Below are 22,736 nucleotides of genomic sequence, written 5' to 3'. Positions count from 1 at the left end.
TCCAAAAAATTTCGTAAATTTGAGGGAGAGAGAAAATTTCAGGTTTTGTCTATAATGCAGGACGCGCGAGATACTTGGAAATCGTTATTACTTGTACAATTTTTTATATTTATCAAAGTTTGTCGCTACTTTGAAATTCGGCGATAACTTTAAAGTCGTTGGTTATTAAGTTTATTTAAGTTTACTGGATGTATAGTACATCAGACTTGGTAGGATTACAAAACAAGTTTACTGATATATATATATAAGCTTCATTGCAAAGTGCTTACGCAGATGAAGTTCGTATAAGCAAATTCATAAACCTTGCATTGAGATTCCTAATTACCATTGGCCTAGGATTATTGCTTAATTTTAAGTCGACAATGTACAATAATTACTTGACCGACGGATCTGGAAATCAATAAATTTAACAATACATATTAAGATGTTCATAGGTACTATAAATACATTTTTCTTTTAAAAAGGCTCTAAGCAATTTTTTGAAAGTTTTACTGCTTGAAACATTTTTTAATTGAGGTCCCATATGTAGTGCTGTCCTAGTCTATGTGCAAGCCGTGTTAAATTATTGCCATATCTAGTATTAAAATTTTCAAATTTTCTGTTAATTGTATTTCGAAAATATTAATGTCAGGTACAATTTAAAGATATAAAATTTTTAAAAAATCTTAACGTTGATGATACCTCGAAGCACTTATATTTCTAACTGCTCGTTGCTTATTATCAAGCACTTTTGTATCAGAAACTTTAGTAGATTTACCATCAACTTTTACCAGGTAACTTGTATCCAATTATGTAGTAAAATTTATAAGAACCATTGTGTCCTGTCCATTGTGCAGTAATTAATGTTGTTGGATATAAATTATTATTATTTAAAATATTATCTAGGTTCTTCAAACGGGTAGAATTACGAGAACCTGAAATCGATTTTGTGTGGTATTTTATCTTTTTCTGGCTGTAGGGATATAATAAAGTTTAACGTGCTTTCGGAAGCGAATATTGAAGTATCCAATAGCCGTTATATTCGACGGGGCAACATAAAACTGGCCATGCGGAAGGGACAACACTAAAGGTTGTCCTGTGCCGGGAAAAATCCATGTTTTTCGCTCTGTTTGGGCCACGATTCGATTTCGTCTGGATTTGGTTTGAGTTTTGACACGCGATGCGACGAGTAAATCTTTCTATAGAACGTGCCATGCAAACCCACCCTTTTTTTGTTTCTTTCTGAATTCTATTGGCAACAAATGATAACTTTCAAAAGACGAAGTGTATGCTTAAACAGTCCGTAATTCTATAAAATTTGCAAAACATTTTTTTTTTTAAATGACGATTTATAAAACGTTTAAAGAAAAAAGGAATTTTATATTTAATGCTATGCTATATCACTAAACAACGACATTTTCACATTTGATTAATAAAAAAACATTGAAATTTTTGTTTGTGCACCCTACTTCTACTTCTATGATACGCAAAAACGGTATAATCAGATTTTTAATGTCGTCAGCAGTTTTTGAGCTACGAGAAAAAATGGAAGAAATGTGATTTTAAAATTTGATATATCCTCTATGCAATGAAAGATATTAGATTTTGTAAATATTTAAATCTTAATATAATCTTTAAATGTTAAATATAAAATCAGAATCCTCAGCAGGGTCGGAATCTTAAAGGCAATTTTATTTGGGATAATTTTTTTATTTTATTTTAATATTTTATTTTAAATCTACGCCCGTTAGTTTGAACACCTAGATTAGAACCTTTAGCTTATAGTTGAAAAAAAAAGTAAGTTTAAGTTAAGTTTTATAAGTTTTTGTAGGTCACTATTAAAGAGATATTTTTTGGCAATATATTAAAATAATTCATTAAAAATGATACTTTATTACGAAAAATCCAATAGATAATATGGGAGTTAAAACGAATATTACATTGAAGGAAAACATGTAAAATCATATTCATTATGCATGTACAGGGTGGTCGGAATCTATGAGTGTTATAAAAAATGTTTGAATACAAAAGTTGTTTCCAGTAAAATGATGTTCAATTTTTTCGTAATATTTCAATTGCCACTTAATTACATACGGGGTGGTCAAATAAAGTTAGATATTTTTAAATGGAACTTCTATTTTACTAATACTCTTTAAAAGACGAATCAAACGATATATATAAATAATTATATATCTATCTGCTTTGGAAAGTAATTTTATTTTAGAAAATAATACTTTTTTTCAGACAACAATTTCTGTAAATCAAACAAATTTTTTTTAAATCAAACACGATTTTTCTCAATTCTCACACAATTAATTAAATTTCTTAGCTTTCTGGGTTGATTCTGGAAGCGTCTCTATGAAATTGCAAACAAATAAATTAATAAATATTATTTCATTTAATAATTTTAATTTAATTTAATTAATTTTAATTTAATCGTACACCGATAGTTACGTCAGCCGCATCGCATAATCGAAAAAATGGAGCCCTGAAAATGTACTTTATGAATTCGACACAGATAAACAAGATAAAAGATTGAATAAAGGTGTGGTGCCGTATTCCGAGAGAGACTTTTTAGGCCAAATATCCAAATTTTATTTGACAACGAGATGACGCGCCTTATCATCTAACGCACATATATTGAATTTTTAAATGGATTGGGCAAAATGACACTCTCTGGCCGACAAGGAGCCCGGATTCAAACCCACTGGATTTCTTTTTGCGGGGCATTTTGAAAGTATACAAAAATAAGCCCATAGCAGTTTTTGCATTATAAGAACCAATTCGGGATACAATTAATGCGATTATTGATTTTATTTTGGTCAAATGTTACTGTTTTAAAAATAAAATAATCTCTAACTTTTACAGTATTTTAAATAAATCATCGATATAGCAATTTCATAAAAACAATATTAGAAATAAGGTTAATTGCCTTAATATTGCCTAGGAATTGATATAATGAATAAATTGAAAACGTATCTCGGAACAATGTTCAGGGTTATTTTTTATATTTATGTGCCCTCCCGCAGGGGTTTATGGAAGTAACCGGGAAGTTAAAAGTTAATTCAAAATTTTAAATAATTCATGAACGGCTTATCCAAATATCAACTAGGTATATATTTTTTAAATCAACAGAAAAAGAACCTTCGTCATAACATGAAATATGTATGGTGTTCCATTTAAAAATAAAATGTATTCGTTGTTATCGTCTTTTAAAGGGCTATGCAAAAATATACAGGGTGTTTGAATGAAAAAATGAGAGAAGTAACATTTTGTTGGTTTCTGAATAACTAAATTCGCCTGAAAATGGTTTATGTTCATCTTTTTTTTTTAAGGGAATGTCTTACGAATATTGACCTTATGCGGAGTATCTAAGGGCAAAGAAAAATAAATAATAATAATCATCATCATCATCTTTATTGCTTAACAGATATAATATAACTATAATAAATAGTCAACTATATTCACTGTAGCAAAGTAATAGTGAAACATACAATCCAGTATAATATTTCAAATTTGCGTTTAATTAACGTGGTACACTGCGAGTCACTAAGACAAAAAAAAGGTCAATATCATTACAGAAGTCATTAAATAATTTTATCAACTGATTGAGAACACCTTTAATCAAAAAATTGGTTCTTGGAGTTACTAGGCGAAATACAGGTGACGCCCTTATAGCCCTTGAAGGAACATGAAAGTTCAGTTGGCTCGACAATTTCTTACCTCTCCATCTCAGGGTCGTGAAAAAGAAACGCATTAATTAATTAAATTCGTAATTTAATAGTGAGGTAAGACAATGCCTAGGCTAGCTCATTAACAACCGAGAAAAATTAATAAAGTAGAAAAGAAAAAAAATATATATACTAAACCAAAGCCAGGTTGGAAGGCGGCGAAGGGCACCTCGGTCAGTCCCGGAAGGTGGTAGGTAGGCGCCACGTGATTCGAAAAAGGTAGACTTATCAACCCGAGGTTCCAACCCGTAAAGGAAATAAACAAGTGAATCACGAACAATAATTTATTTCCTTCAACCTGGTGGTAGGTGTGAGTGTCAAATCTCACCTTCAAGTTTTGGCGGTGCAAAAGAATGTAAGACACTATAATTTAAGGCTATAAGTTCCGCAAACCGTTCTTGAAGAGAACAGGCCACTTAAGCTACCCAAACCTCAAGATGTCCCGAACGTTACACAGCTGTCTGTCACTATCCCGGGAACCAAGGCAAGATGGAATGGTGGCTCAATTGGACAGCCGCAGGTGGGCAGTCTCAGTTAACCCAGCAAAGTCCGTCCGGAAAGCCTGCTGCTCGATAGGGGAAACTCCACAACTAAACATGTACCCAAGAGACAGCATACACTGCAAGACACCAAGTCTGGTCTGGTATTCCGGTGAAAGAAGAAACCACGTGGAAGGTTTGCGGGAAACGGAGCAACAATACGTACAATACTAATTAGAAAAAAAAAACCCTAAAATAAAATCGGCATAAATTGAGGAACACTGATTAGGTAGCGAAATGGTTCCAAAAGGTAACTTACCTCGATTCGAGGGTTTTCTGGAAATATGGGGCAATGACAATTCTTTTCAAAATCCCTCGTTGAGGAAGATTCCCATTCCAAACTCCAAATAGATCCAAAAGTATGGGAAATCATAAATTAGTGACCAATTCACATATCCCCCTCTTATTGGGGTAGCACTACCGGCTCAAAAAGAAATCGGTCACACAAAAGAAAATCTGCCACAACCCCAAGCTTCAAAAGCTAGCGTACAAAATGCCGGACGATTCAGACAACCAGTTTTATTAAAAGGCTAAACGGGCACAAAAAATTAGAGGGAAAACGCCACTCTTGCCAACCTAGTCGACGGTACGCCGCCAGTAGAAAGAACAACCGAACTATATCTGTGGTGATGGCCGTATGGCCCGTGCCAAAGAATCGAGGTTGCGTCAACGAGATCGAATTACCCGAACGCTATCCATGGTGGCGACCGGACGGCCAGTCACAGAAAATCGAGGAAGAATAGGTTAAGAAACAAAACAATGTTTACTAGGCTCGCCAAGGAATACCGAAGCAATGAAAAGCAAATGTGGTCCCTAGTCTCATAGGGTGACAGATGGTAATGGTTATGACTTCTTCTAATGCGCAACTAATACTCTGTTTTTTGCATTAGTATCTCTCAGTAAACAGGTGTCACTTAAGAGAAAACCAAGCGAACAAGGGGCCACGCATACAACCGTTGCAGCATAAAATATTTATGGTTCGGCAACACAATCGGCCGGGGAGTACAAGTCCGAAACTAAAGGAACCGAGTCTACAAAAGAACGTGTGTTCAAATTGCAAAATCGATATGAACCTAATAAACAAGAATTTTAATTGTTAAGAAGCACTCGCCAAACAGCAAAAGGTGAAGGAAATGGACAGTACAATTAATTCTACAAGGTACTAATAAAATAAACCCGTTACTTCGCAAATGTGCCAGCACTCTCACTTTAAAAATGCTAAATTTTACCATTGAAATATGAAACCGTCACAAATTTTAAACCTTTAAAGAGAGCGTGTTGTTTGGGGGCTACCAAATATTTAATTTGGTTGAAAATGCTATCATGCAGCGACATCGAAACAGGCAGCGATACGGCCCTGTAATTGGATATATCGGACACATGTCAGGACATATCAGGACCACAAGATACTTTGTTCTAATGCTCTTAATATAGTGTCATCAGTTAAGTGATCAATAGTAATAAATGCATTAGACAATCCGTTCAACTGAGAGATCAGTTGTTGAGGAGTATTGTATACCCCCCCCCCCCCAAAAAAATAGTAAAATTGCCTTAATTATTTCGGATGTGAACCATACCGGAAATGATCTTTGATTGATAATAGAAAAAGGAACGTATAATAAACTAAAAAATAAAAACCCATACTTTCAGAAATAGCCACCATCTTTACGGTGATTATTCGCATGGGTTCTGCAAACTTGGGTTAAAAGTTCCGTAGTAGAGGGAACGGATTAAAAATATTTTTCATTAATTTCGAGAAGCTCTGCTCTAATAGCAACCGAATCAAAGTGGTCTATTTTTAAGAGAAAATTTTTCAAAGTTTGACGTTGGGCGTCTCATTAAAACTCCGCAATCGTTTTTCTCTCCGCACGGAAAAATTAATAAATAAAGCGCCCAACTAAAATCGCGCAAATACCAAGAAACCGGAAAGTTTTTTCAATTTGTCGGCGGCGTGGACCTTTCGGCAAATAATTCGAAAAAATCGCCGCCATAAATTCGACGTTTTAAATGGAAACTTTTAATGCCTTTTTGATTTACCGCTCCCCCGAAAGTTTCCTCTTTAGCGAGTTTACTTCTCGTCGTCATCCATATAAAACTTTCCTCTTTTCATTGGAAAAACTAATTACCTTCGATCGGGAACGACGAACGGGGCGCGTAGACGTGACGGGAAAAAAATTGAAAAATTGCCCCGCCGCCACCCCACCTCCTGTAACGTCGTCGTCGCCTTTCAGATCGACACGAGGCCGCTCATTCTTGTATTATTTGAGCAAAACAAAAGTGCGGCGATTTATCAACGTTGGAACGTTATCAAGTCGTTAACAAAGTTGTGAAGGAAAGCCACTTTTGTTGTCGGCGTCTTTTTTTTCTCGTCCGTGTCGACGCACGCCTATAGAGGTGAAAAGGAGAACTGTTTTACGCTGCCGCCGTTTTCGCAACCCTTTGGGCCGGACGGGAAATAACGGGTGATTCAATAAGAGTTTCCACATTACAATCTGAAATATTTTTGAAACGCCACTGTATTTGTTTATTATCATATGAGATTTCTAACCTCAAAACATAAACAAAATTAGTCATGGAGCAATATACGACTGAACAACGTGTAAAAATTGTGCAAGCCTATTATGAAAACGGTCGATCAAGAAAAAATGCATTTCGGGCTCTATGTGGCTCAAAAATTTGAGCAAACTGGATCTGCAACTAACCTCAAAGTCCCTCAACGTGCTCGTGCAGGTCGGTCAGATCAAAATATTGCCATTGTTCGCGAAAGTGTAGCCGAAGATCCAAACACATCGATTCGTCATCGATCGCAGCAAGTGGGCCTTACGTATTCAACCACACAGCGAATTTTAACAAAAGACTTGCATCTACACCCATATAAAGTCCAAATAACTCAGGAGTTGAAACCTCGAGATCATCAACAGCGCCGCGTGTTTGCTAAATCATCTTTAGCGATGAGGCACATTTTCACGTTGGTGGCTTTGTAAACAAACACAATGCTGGTATTTGGGGATTAGAAAATCCAAGAGAGATTGTTCAAAAAGCAATGCATCCTCAAAGAGTGACTGTTTGGTGCGCATTTTGGTGCGGAGGAATAATTGACCCTTTTTTTTCGAGGATAATGCGGAGAACGCTGTTACGGGTAATGGTGTTCCACTTAAGAACTGTACATCCTTGATAATATCTTTTATGGTTCGATTTTGATATTTTTTTTGTTGGATAGGTCTCTGAAAATGCACTGATATCTTGTATTTCCTTATTGTTTCAACTCAGATTCAGACTATTTCACAAAAATATTAGGGATATTTTTAAAAAATAAATTGGCAGCGAATTCTTATTCAGGAGTACTTCGAACTCAACTATACCAATTTTTATAAATTTTCAATACAGGGTGTGTGAAATATCGTTTGCGCCACGGTTAAGGCTGTACATCGTTGTAAAATCTTCGATTACGGTTTGATTTTATTATTTTTTTCTTGGATAGATTTCTTAACCCATTTTGTTTGTTTTGCGTTAATGCATCACCTATTCTATGATTTTTTTTGTCATATCTAGGAAATATTTTGCACATCCATTTAGAAATTTTATTATTATCACTACTATAGGACATAAAACCGTAGAAATCGCTAATTTATGTGCAAATGAAAGATCTTATATATGACTTCAAAAGTTAACAAAAGCGGTACATAAATTTGTATTACATTTTCAAGTAAACCCAAAATAGTAAAATGAAATATTTTGGATTTGTATTGGCATTTTTGTTAAGTCTATAGCATCTAGATTACATCGAAGAAAACGTACATTGGAAATACTATATTGATTATGCTTTATTTTTTGAAAATATTTACTGGTGCGTGAATGCACAACTGACTTTATCTGTGAAACAAAACATTGTTGTTGCAAGTCTAGACAAATGAAAACATCCAACAATTAGTGTGTTCTTTAGTATTAGTATTAGTTTGTGCCTTGTGAAGTGGTATTAGACTCAAAAGCAATTAGAGGCGGCTATGGAAGAGATCGTGATGGACGAGTCTTGTATGTATTGTAGCATTCCATTCGTTGTAAATTAATCCTAATGCTGATCTCCTGTGGTGCTAATTGTGTGCCTGTGCTCGTTATATTAATTACATCAAAGGTTGTTCAAACGGAAAATCTACATTCAAATTTCCACGTTTTTTCGCCATAGCGATTTTTAAAAACAGACGAAAATTTTTACTAATTAGCCCGCCCATAATATACCGCAAGCAACGAGCGCCGGCTTTGCGGACGGTGGCTAAAAAAAAAAAAAAAAAAAGAAAACGTAAGAATTAAAATGAGAATAAGTCGACGAGACCGAGGGGGTGGGGGAGAGGAAGAGCGAGGCAAACGAAATTGTGGGTGTACGGACGAAATAGTCCGGAAGGAATTAATGATAAGTAAAGCTGTTAAGAATAAAAACACATTTTAATTACCGCGCAGCTGCGTGAATAATTATTCTGCCGATAAAACTTCCGGTTCCGGATGAGTAATTTGCCGGGAAGTTGCGACTTTCGGAATTACTAGAGCGCGGGGTAGTTTAATTCGGTGGTAGCCGGGTATAGTTGTCGGAAACTTTTCCGTTGAACTTGTACACGGGCGTTTTGCTCCGTATTTCCGTTCCGTTTGGTTTTGGTCAGGGGTGGGGGGGCTCTGCTCGTGACTTAAGTTTAGTGTTTGGGTGGGAACAATTGGAGAACTCGATCCAAACAAAAAAAACAACTTTATTTTTTTTTTTGTTTTTGCACATAACGAGCCATTGCAATTCGCCTTCTGCCTGTTCCTTTTGATTAAAGCGATAACAAACTCTTGACTGGAACCTTCGGCACTGTACTAACACACAATAACGCGTTTTACCACAAACCGAAACTCAATTTTACGTTTTCGACGCGCGTTTCGCCAACCAAGTTGGCATCTTCAGGAGAAGATTAAAACTAAACTTAATAGAACAAATGTTCTTTATATATATACACATCGGGGGAAGTGGGAGGGAGAATTACGCACTGTTCACGCAACCAATGGGCTAAATGGGATTGGACCTCTGTCCTTCTTCAGTGCCTTATTCCCTGTCTTAACACTTTCTAAGCTTTCCTAGGCATCTAATTTTCTACTATTATTTACATGTTTAACTAATTTTAAATTACTAATATCTACCTTACGATTATTGTCGAACATATGTTCGACTACACTTGATTTTTCTAATCTAGCAAATTTTGAATGAGCTAAATGTTCCTTAAATCTTGATCTTTTGGTTTGCCCTACATATGAATTGTCACGATCGTTACAACATATTTCATAAATTCCCGACTTTTCAAGGGAATCTAGTTTAGAGTTAGAGAGTTTTTTAATTTTGATCCGGACTGATAGACACTTCGAAGACCTGCGGCCCAGAAGACTCTATCAAGTCCACTTGTATATTGGGGAGAGAAAGAAATTGAGACTACTTTTAAATTTTCCTTATCAGCTTGAAAAGTCGTTGATTTTTGAAGTTTGTTTTTAAATCTAAATTTCCTAATTAACTTTTCGATAAAACTATCTTCATAGCTATTGATTCTAGCCACCTCAAACCTTTGTTGATTTAAAGGAAATGTGACAAGTCTATGGACTAGAAAATTAAAACTTGAATTTTATGTTGAAAAGCATCTATCGAAGTGTTCGAAGTGTTTTCGGAGCGCGAGCATTGAAGATGCCAAGTGAGATTTTGGCGAAACGTCTGCGGGATTCCAGTCGGATGCAGGATTTGCAGGATTCCAGTCGGAGTTCAACGAGCGAACGGATGATATCCCGGAATATAGTGTCATCATATATATATATATATATATATATATATATATATATATATATATATATATATATATATATATATATATATATATATATATATACAAACCATAAAGCATAATCATAACACCCGGCACAAAGTAGTAGCAGGTTACCTTCCTCAAACCAAGACCTAAAGATTCTTTTTGTACTTAAGTCCAAATATCCACAGTGAGCTACCGATTGAAATCAAAGATATAAATTCTTTCACTTTGTTTAAATCTCGACTAAACAAATGGCTGCTAAACTTTGTTTACAAATACAAATGATGACAACGGAAGACAGAAATAGTAATGCTCATATGAATTCGACATATTTCCAAAGGAAACGATCGTTATAAAACAGTAACGTAAAAAAGAGTCAAAAATCCTTCTCGCAGTGAAGGAGACGCAGGCGTGTTATCGACACTTGCGTGGCAGTCGACAAAACGTTATGGCGGCGACCGACCAAACACTAATAACGTCTAACTTCGCGGGAGTTATCCCAACTTTAAATTAACTATAGCGGGGGCGGAGAAAGTGCGCCACCGAGTTGCCTCCGAGTATAATAACGAATTATAGTTTCCTGTCCCAAAACGGCTCGAACAAGCCTTATTTTGACACAATGGCATACGTAACTTTAAGTTGCAGAAGTTTCGCAAGCTTAAACTCGTTGTTTCTTCGGTTGATTAGGCGGGAGGGCCTGATTCAATTGAACAGCGAATTAAGAAAGTTTGATTGGTTTACTCTGCGAAATTTCATACATTAAGTATAAATGAAAGTTCGCGGAAGTTGCGCGTAACTTTGGCGGGTAATTTTGCGCCACGGTTTTTCCTACCGTAGTCGTCAGCTTGGCGATGTTTAAAATTTTAATTTTGAACCTCCCCGCTACGGCACTATTATAGAAAGATCAGGTAAGAAGTGACCACAGTCTTTCGCAGCCGTTTCTTGTACTTCAAGCACAAATTATAAATAATAAAACTATATTATTCAAACGGACAAAAGAGAATATCGACAAATATATCCGGGTAGAAGAGTTCCTTCAATAAATACAATTAAAATAGTGTCACACGGAAGACCAGGACAATAGACCAGACAAAGAAATTTTGACGGAGACCTCGGTCACTGACCTGAATCCTTGTGACATTTTTTTGTGGGGATACTTAAAAAATAGGTGTGAAAGTTTTACAAGTGGTAAGAGAAAGACGTTTTAAAGGATCTAACCCATAGAAAACCCTGATGTTATCACCTCGTGTAGGAAAAAATAATGGAAGTTATGAGGAACATGTTTAACCTTAATTATTGATATTTTTATTGTTTGAATAACATAATTTTATTACAATTTTTTATCAAATGTCAATGAGCTCTATGTTTCTGAAATCAGGAAAAAAATATCTACGATTCAAGCTAATAATATATAGGGCATTCCGTTTTTAAAAAAAATGATGTTGCCGTCATTTTGACAGCTCACAATCGTCGTTTGTTTTTTCTGACATTTGCATAAGATAATAGAGCAAAAATCTTCAAAGTTTGGAATTTACACGTTTTTATCTGTCTTTTAAAATTAACCCTGAAGGTGGGTACCAAAAATAATAAATATCTCCGTTCTCACCACTCTTGTAGAAGCAGGCCCTTTTAAGAAGAAACTATTATTACTTAAAAGACTTATCTTAGCAATTTTTTGTACGTCCTACTCAAAGATATCCAATTGTACACGGCAGTATGAGAGTAACCGAAATGTCATTTTAAGATCTCGTTTAAGCACGTCATTCAATCTGGTTTTTAACTTCTTCAGAAACGTATATATATATATATATATATATATATATATATATATATATATATATATATATATATATATATATATATATATATATATATATATATATATATATATATATATATATATATATATATATATATATATATCGATAAAATTTGTTTCACAAAATTAAATCGGCGGTGTTCTTGTTAAATAAGCAAATTTTTACCAGTTTCTTTTATACCAAGAGTTTGTATGATCGAAATATTTTACCCTCTAATTGAGATTTAAAACACACAACCAATAACCCGTTAAAATGTATTTCCAACCGGCTTTTTTATTTGTTACAGCCAAAAGTTTGTGTAGTGGAAAATCTATCAAATTTCCTATACAATTTTTTTTAGAAAACTATATGCGTTTTTACACATTTTTGTTGCCATGCCTTGCCAACAAGAAAACTGTACTTCAAGTCTCATTGGATTAAATATTGTTACTATACATTTGGGATAGTTGTGGGTAGCCCCATCTTCAAAAATGTTTTTTATTAAGTTATTAATATCACCAAAAAAAAACTTGCATCGGCCGGGAATCGAACCCGGGCCGCCCGCGTGGCAGGCGAGCATTCTACCACTGAACCACCGATGCTACGTTCGCTCTATGTGCGAGTTTACAGAACTTACAGCTTTGGCGTTCTATTTAAGCGACTTTCCGTAACTTTCATAATTAATTTTATTTAAAAAAATGTATTTCCACCAACGCGACATTCGGCCTAAATCACTCTGCATTATCGCAAATTGAACCGGTAAACGTAATGCCCAAAGTCCTCGCGTTACAAAATTCAATTCAATAACTTTTTGCCAAAGCTTCGAGCTTAATGTTATATATAGCGAAATAAATATTCGAATGGCGCATAATAATTTGAATTTGCATCGGTACCAACTTTGCGTCACATTATTGAATGCGATTTTAATTAAATTTAATGTCGCATTATAATTTTTTCTACGTCCGTTCGCTTATGAAACCTGAAAATTCCTCCTTTTTACTGCGTCAATGTAGTTCACAAATTCGTTTCTTCTTTTAGTGCAACTTTTCGAATTTGTTATAGATAATATGGAGAAAACAAAAAAATTATTTAAAAAGAGAGTTTTGTATTGAAAAATAACAATATCTAGAATAGATAGCTTATGTTTGCTATTTTAAAATTCATTGGTTTAAATCGTAATGCACAAAATCCTTTCTATCCAATTAAACACAGTTATAATTATAATAGAGGACATATGTTCACTGCGGGTTGCAGTTTCTTCAGGTGTGCCGCAGGGCACCATCTTGAGTCCCCTTTAGTCATCTCGCTATCTGTTTCATAAAATTTCCTTTAAAGCAAACGTCGTTGATTGTTGATTGATTGTATTCAACACAGAAAAGAAGTATTTAAAAGGTCATATTCTTAGCTAGGTTTAAATTTAGTCTTCCCGAACGTCAACAATACTTGTTCATTTTATTATTATTATTCTTACCTTTTCCCCTTTCCTTCCTTCTTGGAGTTTTATTGTTTATTTACTTACTATACAAGCCTTATTATTTGTTATCTGGAACCATGGTTTTTCCTTTTAAATGAGGCTTAAACAGTGTCTGGGGTTTACCTAGATGACTGCTATTCCTAATGTTTTCTTAATTTACTTACACTTACGTACTTATATTGTAATTTTTCATGCTGTTAGCAATAAACGTTTTTAATTTTTTTATTTAACTAAAGTACTGTAGCTGTTTTAGATAAGTTATATATTGGACCTCCCACTATTTTGTTCCCCATCCCCATCAAATAATTTTGCAAGTCAATGTCATTACCGTCATTTGCCCCTTCTAGTTTCACTCTTTCTCCAAAATTGGAAGACCCCTAAGAGTGATATTTTGCGTCTATTGGAAATGATTATCACCTACAAAGACATCTTAGTTTTAATCTTCTCCTGAAGATGCCAACTGAGTTTCGGTTTGTGGTAAAACGCGTTATTGTGTAGAGTGCCGAAGGTTCCAGTCAAGAGTTTGAAGACATCTTAGGGTCATATAGAAAGAAGTAGGAGCCTCAAAAGCAGTATAGCTTTATGTTGCTATCTAATAAGGTGATTTCGTTTGTGCTCCTTACAATGTAATCATTGGAAATATTTTTTTGGATCTAGTGTGTGATGTAAGAGGAGGACTTCTTCTGAACTGGATACAAATACACCTTTGGCTAACTCAGCGCCTTTGCTCCAAAAGATATCACATCTGTGTGTTTCTTGAAGTGGAGTCAACTAAGAAACTGAATTTTCAAAACATCTTTAATTTAGAAAAGCATTTTACATTTAAGCTGCGTGTTGTACAATTTTTGTGTTCTTTCTGCCACAATTGTAAATTTATGTTATACGAACGTAGTCAAATAAAATTCTTCTTTTATGACTAGAAAATCTTTCCTAGGGAGCAAGCTGGAGTAAAAATTAAAGAATATTCCAATTGATCATTAATGTGCTCCAAAAAACGTCAAATCTAACTGTGTCCTGCACTGGAGCGAATAAAGATACTCAATTTTCTAACTTCAGGAAAATTCTTCTGGATCAAGGTTTCTATAATTTAGAAGAACTTTAAGATCCGATTTCAAGTTCGTGTTGATAAGAACAAACGTTGTTCAGATTTTCACATAAATATATTTAAATGACAGGTGTTTCGGCAACACCGTGCCTTTATCAAATGCGAATATCAAACGGTACTGACTGAAGAACTGAAGGAGCAATGGAAGGATTTGAGCAAACGAATCTCGTTTCTAATCTGAAGTAGAGGAAAAAGGGGTAGAAGATTTGACAAAGATAACGCCCCGTAAACAACTCTGGTTGCAGGAATTCTGTATTTGTTTGTGTTTCTATTCCATATTGCGATTTGTTTTCCCCGTTTCGAGCGATTGCGGCTAGGCGCGCTTTCAAATCGGCTTTCTTCGTTAACGATCGGTCGAACGTTTCGATGAAATTCCCATTTCAATTTCCCCCGCGGAGCCGATAAAAGGAAATCGGGGGAAATAATCTCCTAGATGTATGCGGCGGGAGCGTTTCTTCTAATTTGTATGCCGCGACGCCTCCCGGAATTTTTATTCCGTTATGAAAACCGCGGCGGCGGGCCCCAGACGAATCAGGTTAATGGAATAATAGACACTCCTCGATGTATTTTCGTGTGAAAATAAATTGGTCGTGTCGGGAGACCTCTGCCGCCCTTCCCTGGGGGTTCGCGTGCTTTGGTCGCCGTCCCGATGTTTGTTTTGCCTTGTAAATGCGAATGTCGTTTATTCCCGCGCTCAGATTTGTTCGATGAGATAACAATAGGTTACGATATTGGATTTTATCGAGATAAAAGCGTGGTGAAACGCCGCGACAGGTGATCGCCTTAATGAAAATTACTTTCCTCGTCTGGTATTCGGTTAGTGGGAAGCGGATGGACTCCATAAAACGCTCTTTTCGAGCTAAGTTCTCATCTGGTACTTGCCTCTCTGTTTTGTAGGAGGCATGAGTCCAACAAACTCCATCAGTTTAGTCTAGCGGCCGATTTGGAGGCTGTATTTCATTTTTTTAAAAGATTTACGCCTCTGCATGTGTAATACATCTCTAATGAACTTTGCTGATGACACAACTCTTACGGCACATTGAAACACTTAAATCTTCTTGAAGATTTCCGATACCAATGTGATGAAGGTTCGATAGTGGCTCTCGGCTTATGAATACGTCAATTGTCAATTAATTGCTGATGATAACCGATAGGCTTAGATGATATCCATTTCTGTTTAGAAGACCTACAAATTTGTTACTTTGGTTCGTTTCATTCAAGGCTCCCTTATGGAAAAATTAACTATTTTGTAGCGTTGGTAGTCGGTAGTACACTGAAAATATGGCATATAAAAATAAAGTAACAACACTTACGGTATGTATATAAGGAATTAGACTCCCATTCTGCTATATTGTTAACTAAGTAGTTATAGATTCCCCCCCCCCCCCCAAACAGAATAAGTTAAAAAAATACTTCTCTCATGCTTCCGAAAATAGGAACTTTTCTATAATTCTTTCTGGCATACAAAAATGTATTCAAAGAAAAGCCACCCACTATATTTCTGTAGTCAGATTTCAGTAGAATACGGAACTATGCATTCTAGTATACAAATGCATCGTTATATTTACAAAATAGTCAAAAGGTCAGTATTATAGGACTATTTTAAAATAAAAAATGTAATATAATGCCTATATAATATGTATATGTATTAAAAATATGGCTTATCTTTTTCTTCGTTTTCTCACCTGTTGATTGACTGCGGGGCGTCGTTTTAATGGCCTCCCGTTTCTATGGTGACTAATAAAAACATGAATAATTTTGGCTTTTGCAATATTTGTGCTACTTTAAGAGAGTTATGCCATATTTTTCAAAATGTTTGTTTTGTGTGCCCGTGATAAGTGTCGCTGATGGCTAACTGGTCCGTTCCGCTCCTTCACATGATATTTATAGAAAGAAAGTCTTTAAAAAATCAGAAACTTTGACTGCTTATATACCCGTTCTCCATTATTTATTATTTCAAGCCGTTTCTGAAATAGATTTCCAATATTTAAGCATTTTCTTCAAAGGAAAAGTTACTCATTGACCGATTTAACTATTTATTTTTACTTATAAAATATTTTTGAGTGCTGCGGATTATTACAGAATATAAAGCACCATGTCCAAGCATACAGTACAATAAAAAAAAATTCACAGGCGCAATTAAGGTATATGAATGTTGTTCACCTATAATTTTTAAACAAGGGTAGACGGGGTCTGCAGCATTTCAGCGTTTCTGGAAAAAATCACCGAAACGAAAGAGCTATCGATAATATGAGATATTCCAGTTTCTAAAAATTTATACTTGTCATGGGTAAGTACATTAATAAAATAACGTTTTTAAGATATAGAGCGCTATAAAAAAAATGGCGCGATCGAGCAAAAATATATCGTTCTTTGGAAAAATCGAAATCACTGTGTTATCAAAAAGAACGAAAATATTAAAACTTAAAATTAAAATGTTAATTAGTTAATTAATTAATTAATTCAAGTACTATTTGTAAAACTTGACAAATAGTGTTTTTCCTGTTAAAAGTTTTAATGGTGACAACTTTGGGGGGTATATAGGGTCCAATTTGTAATCGGGTTTAGCAGAACCAGACAGAAATAATTTGAAAAAAATGGGCGTCATTCGGGATCCCTTTTTTTGGGCGTTATGTGTCGAAAATTTTCACGGTAAATTTGACGGAATAGGCGCGCGCGACAGCCGAAATTCACTTATCCCGCGGGATCTCTCTGTTACGAACCCGGCACGTCAATGACATTATGTGGCAGGTGGCGCATAATGTCGTTTCGCCGGGCTCGGGTAATTTAAATCAAACGCACTGATTACCTGCCACTTTCCAAGACCGAAAGCACCTCGCGTCATAAATATTTTACGAGATAAACGCGTCTGCCCAATTATACCTCTCACCGATTTGTTTGCTGGTTTTGCTTATTAACACCTCGTTACTCGACACCTGTTTTTTATTATTTTTTTTGCGACCCGTCCCGCCCCGCTAGCACTCTTTCGGAGGCGACGATGCGGAATAAGCTCCGCCCACTTTCTGTTTAATTGGTCGATTTATCAACACCACCTGCATCTCTTAGAAAAAAGAATTTAAACGAAACTGTTTTGTAATTTCTAAAACATTGGAGTCTTTGATATTTTGTCCATTGAACTCTTTCGAAAGAGTACTAATGTAATTTCTGTAAAAATCGCCGCTTTTTAAAAGCAATGACGATACAAATCAAAATATGGAAAATTATATATGGCGTACTGGAAGAAAAAAAAACTTATTGTTTTATCTCAAAAAGCTCTTTAGTAACAAGTTTAATAAACGAATCATTTGAGAAGCTTTTTGGTATATTTTTGCAAAGCAGCACTTGGTTAGCATTTAAATATCAATGGCGGAGGTTTATCGGATTCAAACATCAAACGTATTGTCACCGTATCGTAATAAACAGAGTACGAAATCCAAGATGTCGGCGCAACCGTCTGCGGACCGCGAAAATATCCCTCCAAAGCCGCCCGAGAGCTTTGCGCGTCAGACCTTCTGGTGCGGAACGTAATCGCCCCATTGTTACGTCTCCGAGACACGGAACGAGAAAGAAAGGTCTACAGGATGTGATTGCGCCTCGGGTAAATCCCCCTTAAATCCCATCCCCACCCTGTCGCACGATATGTCCGGAACGACCCCTCTGTTCTCTACCCACAGGAGGATTTCATGGCTTCTATTGTTTCGCTTTTCAAAAATTTGTTGATATAGAAGTCAAACGATCCCAAGCCGAGCCCAACGATTAGCGTGGATTCTTATCTTCATTATACGGATAACGCGGACCTTTTAGGATATCCAGTTATACTAGTTGAGACGTGGTTAGTATATCCGATTGTGAGGATATAGTATCTTATAGTCGACCTTACTTATTAAGTTATTTCCAACAACCTATGAGAAAATTGCGATATACATCGAACAAATTAAAAACTACCTATGGTGTTCCTACCCATGTAGCTCGTTACATATCTTGAATATAGTCATTCTACCAGTATTTCAGCAAGTGTCAAGCCATATAGTGAAATGATAGTGGGGGACTACCAATGTCGCTTCAGACATCAGACAAATTATTTAAAAATGCCGGGAACTTGGCAGAAATTTTAAGCAGGCCTTCGGGAACCAAGTTGTACCGAGCAATGCTGGAGGTAGGCTTTCCGAAATAACCTGTATATCTGATAAAATTTTGCACGAAGGATACAAGATGAGGGTACGGCACGACTACTGTGGTCCCTTGAACATTAATTTCACCTCAATCATTTAACATTGCATCCAAGTACTCCATTGTAGGTCCTAATATTGGGACATATGATGAGGAACCCAACCTACTCCTACCATTCGCAGATATCGTGGACTAAGGTTGGAAAAAGAAACTAAAAATGAATGTAGACAAGACCAAATCACGTACCTTGAAAAGAATGACTGCAAATGACAAAATTTCGATCAGGTGAAACAACTCAATTAGTATTAGGGAAGAATCACAGAATAAATGAAGCTGATGCCTTTTTCTGTTGGGGCAATAAAATCATAGAAACACAAAAAACGAAGTAAAACCTATAGTTATATACCGACGAAAATGTGAGGCCCAACGAGGAAAGAAAAAACCTAAGAGCCATGAACATTCAAAATGGGCTTGATATAATGCTAAATCGAGAAAGATGAAATCATGCCTGACCAAAGGTTGTGAAGCCAAGGAGGAGGAGGAGGTATAAGGAGTGAAGAAACTCAAAACGGGACGGAAAGATGAAACTTAGAGAGACGCCATTGTCACGTCAAAAAATATAACCGGCATTAGGGCACTTCAGCTGCGGTAAATCGATACGAGACGAGTCTTAATCCGTTCATAAAGCGAGACACATCAGCGGCGACAAAGTTTTTTGGCGTCCTTTCAACTCCGCACCTGAATATGCATACGCTTATTTCGTTCGGGCGCGTTTCAGCCAATCCCGTGCCGCCGCGTTTTGTTTCCCTTAACTCATTGTAATGCGGTATTATTGTTTCAACTTTTTTCCCGTCTGGATTGCCTGGGGGGTTCTGCTTTCGTCGGAACTTTGAAGAGTTTTTTCCCCCTTCGCTTTTTACCCGCATTCGTGTTTCTACTTTCGGCAATTTGAACGTCTGGTCGCGGTACTCGAATAAATTCAATTCGAGTTGAATGACCCCCCATAGCTATAAGATAATATAGTGGTACTACTACGGCAAAAATTGATGCGCCGCAGGTGGCTATGATATTTTCGCATATTGCGCATGCGTCACCCCGAACTGTCTGAGTTGCTACGTTGCCGTAATATGACTCGACTGGACATAAATGGTGTCACAAAACAGTCCGTTGTTGTATTCATTCAATACTTTGTTCTTTTACGAAATTGCAGCGAATGTGGCAAGTATGAGGATCTTGGAGAAACAGTGATTCCTATATATTTTTCTATTCCCGTTTAGTGTGCGGGAAGCGTCACTTTACGACGTCAGTTTTGTTTCCCACGAATCCGAGCCTCTTCGGACATTTCCGGGATTTTACCGCACGGATTTGGGAGGAATCGGATGTTGTTGATGTCATTGAATGTATTGGCGTTGTTTTGCGAAAATGTAAACCAAAAACAATTGGGTAATTTACAGACGGGAGTAGAAAAAAATAATTACAGAATTATTCCGACGCCGATGCTGCAATTCTGCGCTGCTTTTCCATACCTTAACTCCATTTTTGCGTGAAAACTTAATAGTATTTCGACATATTTTGAGAAAATACTGCCGTAAATTTGCCGCATCCAAACATGGACGATCTGGCAGCGGCCATGTTGTTTGTTGAAAACCGCAAGGTCTTGCGGGTCCAACGTCAGAATTTGCCATTAGAGCTGCCATTGGTTGCCTTCTCAAAAAAAATGTACGTAGTTACTTCATGTACTGTCAGCATAGGCAGAGCTTTATATGTCTAGTAGCTACATGAGTGGCCCGGATAAAAATAATTGCCCTCCCCGTCATTTGCCATTGTTTCTTTTCGTCGTATTTGCGCGAAAAATAAATGTATATCATCCGAAAATTAATGGCCGCTGCCGGGATTTCCAGTTAGCACCGGCGGGCCTATCATTCCTTCCATGTATTTTAGGCTCGTCCGTCATATAACAAAGCACACCTGATTATGGCAACCTCCGACGTTCTATTGTTTCGCGAAAACAGTGTCTAATTAATGGTGGCGGAGTGTTTGATTCATGTTTCGGCTTGTAGCACGCGATAAACGTCGGAAGTGGGAGATTCAGATATCAAAACGTAATGCGGGTAGACGGGCGCGCGGATGAAATTGTACTTTGTAACCGAAAATGAACAACCCCGAGGCGTTTCGGAGCAGTTTGAGCCGGTTCGTGTATCATTCGAGGATTTCCGGAAAGTTGGAAATCCATCCGCACGCTTGCACGAGTTCCAGGAGACTGAAGCAAAAATGTGGTTGAGCCGAAGCGTCACCGAACCACATTGAAATAGAAAGTCGTACGCTCAATAAGGTTATACGTCGAAGCAATACGAAGAAAACTGGTCACTCATCGTTGCTTATGCCTCAGCCACCATATCCCCCTGCGACTCAAGAACCCATGAAAGGAAGGAGGTTTGGAACGATTGGGGAAATAAAGAAAGAATCGTTGAAAGAACTCAAGGCTGTACCAGAAAGTGCTTACCGGAAGTGCTTCGAGGATTGGATACAACGTTGGCGATTATTTGGAAGGGGACAACATTCATTTTGATAAATAATTAAACACTTTTTTATAAAACGTAAAAGTCGTCTTGATCTTTGGATTTCGCATTAAGGAGCTATGAAAATTTCGCACAGACAGGCTTGTAAATTTATATAATTTTATTTCATTTTATTCTACTGCTGCATGAACATAAAAACATATTTTCTTAAATTTCAATGGCTTCCAATGATTACGAAATTGTCTATAATTTGCTGCTTTATGCAGCAACGGGCACTTAGTTATCCTTAGCAAAAAAAAAATCTAACCGTGAGTCTGAACCTAAGATTAAATTTAGGGCAGCTCATCAAAACATAGTAAAGATGTCCATTTCGATTTTACTACTTATTGCATATAAAAAAATGGGTATTTTTTATATGTTGCAAGTTGGAAGTTTAAATAAAAAAGTTCTTGTAAATATAATAATTTATCTAAGAACATTTAAAGTATTTTGTATCTAGAAGTTGATGCTCAGATGCTACTTAACCTTGTATAAAGAGGCACGGCCAAGTGTGTGCAAATGAAAAGCCTACACAAAACTTTCTTTCTCATTTACTCAACCTGAAATGTAGTAAATAGTACGTAACATAAAGTAACACGACCGTTAGTTTTTGGAAACATGTTCGCAAAACAACACGAATACATTCACTGACATTACCGTCAGAATTGACAAACGTCTTCCATAAAGAAGGCGCCTTTTCTTTATTTATTTCCTCTTCAATATTTCAACACTTTTCGACAAAAAAAATGCACTTTTGCATTTGCTTACCCGATGCTAATGTGCAACAAACCACTGTAATGTTTTCAATTTAGAAATAATATTAATTGTTTTTAATTAAATGTAATTTTACCGTTTAATTTTTAATTAATTTATGAATTTAATTAGCTATTTCAATTCAATTTCATTTCCAATTTCATATCCAGCCCTTCTGAGTGATGGGGATTTTTAATACGAATTTTTAAAGAGCTCTCTCATTAATATAAAGAAACCCGCACACAAAGATGACATTTTATCAAGAATTGAAGAAGCCGGAGCGGTTTTTATGAATTTGAAGACATTGTTGACAGCCCAAGATCTCCCACTAGCTTTGAGGGTGCGTCTTTTCGGTATTGCTTTGGATACTAATCCAGGAAACGTCAAGCAGACTGTAAGCAATTGAGTCAAATTTAAATCTACTGACGAACCTGTATGTTTTGGATAGGCAATTAGATGGAGATCCTATTCACCATTAAAAAAATATTGGTAACAGGTTAAGTAATGCTGCTCCAAACTGTTGTCAGAGTCAGGATATAACTTTGTAGTATTTATTTTGAAATAACGGAACAAGTGAGAGTGTGTCGCCAATACAGCATAGTGTACCAGAGGACTCGATTCTCAAGCCTCTGTTGTTCATCAACAACAAGCCTGTCTTCAGCAACCGACAAAAATTCAAAAGTTGACCCTATCGTACAGCAGGCAATCTTGCTACATCAGTCCAATACTGGACACTCAGATCTATGTCGGGTAATGTTAATGTCATTTCCCATTGCCATAATGTTAGAGAATCCATTGAGCCGATGAAAACA

General features: G+C 36.3%; 1 protein-coding gene and 1 non-coding gene across 2 annotated transcripts in view; one reads left to right on the top strand and one right to left on the bottom strand.

The window, feature by feature from the left end:
• Nucleotides 1–22,736, top strand: part of LOC132697889 (discoidin domain-containing receptor tyrosine kinase B-like) — a gene marked incomplete in the record, with an annotated part of 461,835 nt that overhangs the window by 105,955 nt on the left and 333,144 nt on the right.
• On the bottom strand, nucleotides 12,396–12,466 carry Trnag-gcc (transfer RNA glycine (anticodon GCC)). The gene has a single exon. It is a non-coding gene; the product is annotated as a tRNA-Gly (tRNA).

The sequence above is a fragment of the Cylas formicarius genome, unplaced genomic scaffold (genome assembly GCF_029955315.1).
Source record: "Cylas formicarius isolate icCylForm1 unplaced genomic scaffold, icCylForm1.1 PGA_scaffold_2__14_contigs__length_35257938, whole genome shotgun sequence".
Taxonomy (NCBI): domain Eukaryota; kingdom Metazoa; phylum Arthropoda; class Insecta; order Coleoptera; family Brentidae; genus Cylas; species Cylas formicarius.
This window is presented reverse-complemented; position numbering and strand designations above follow the sequence as displayed.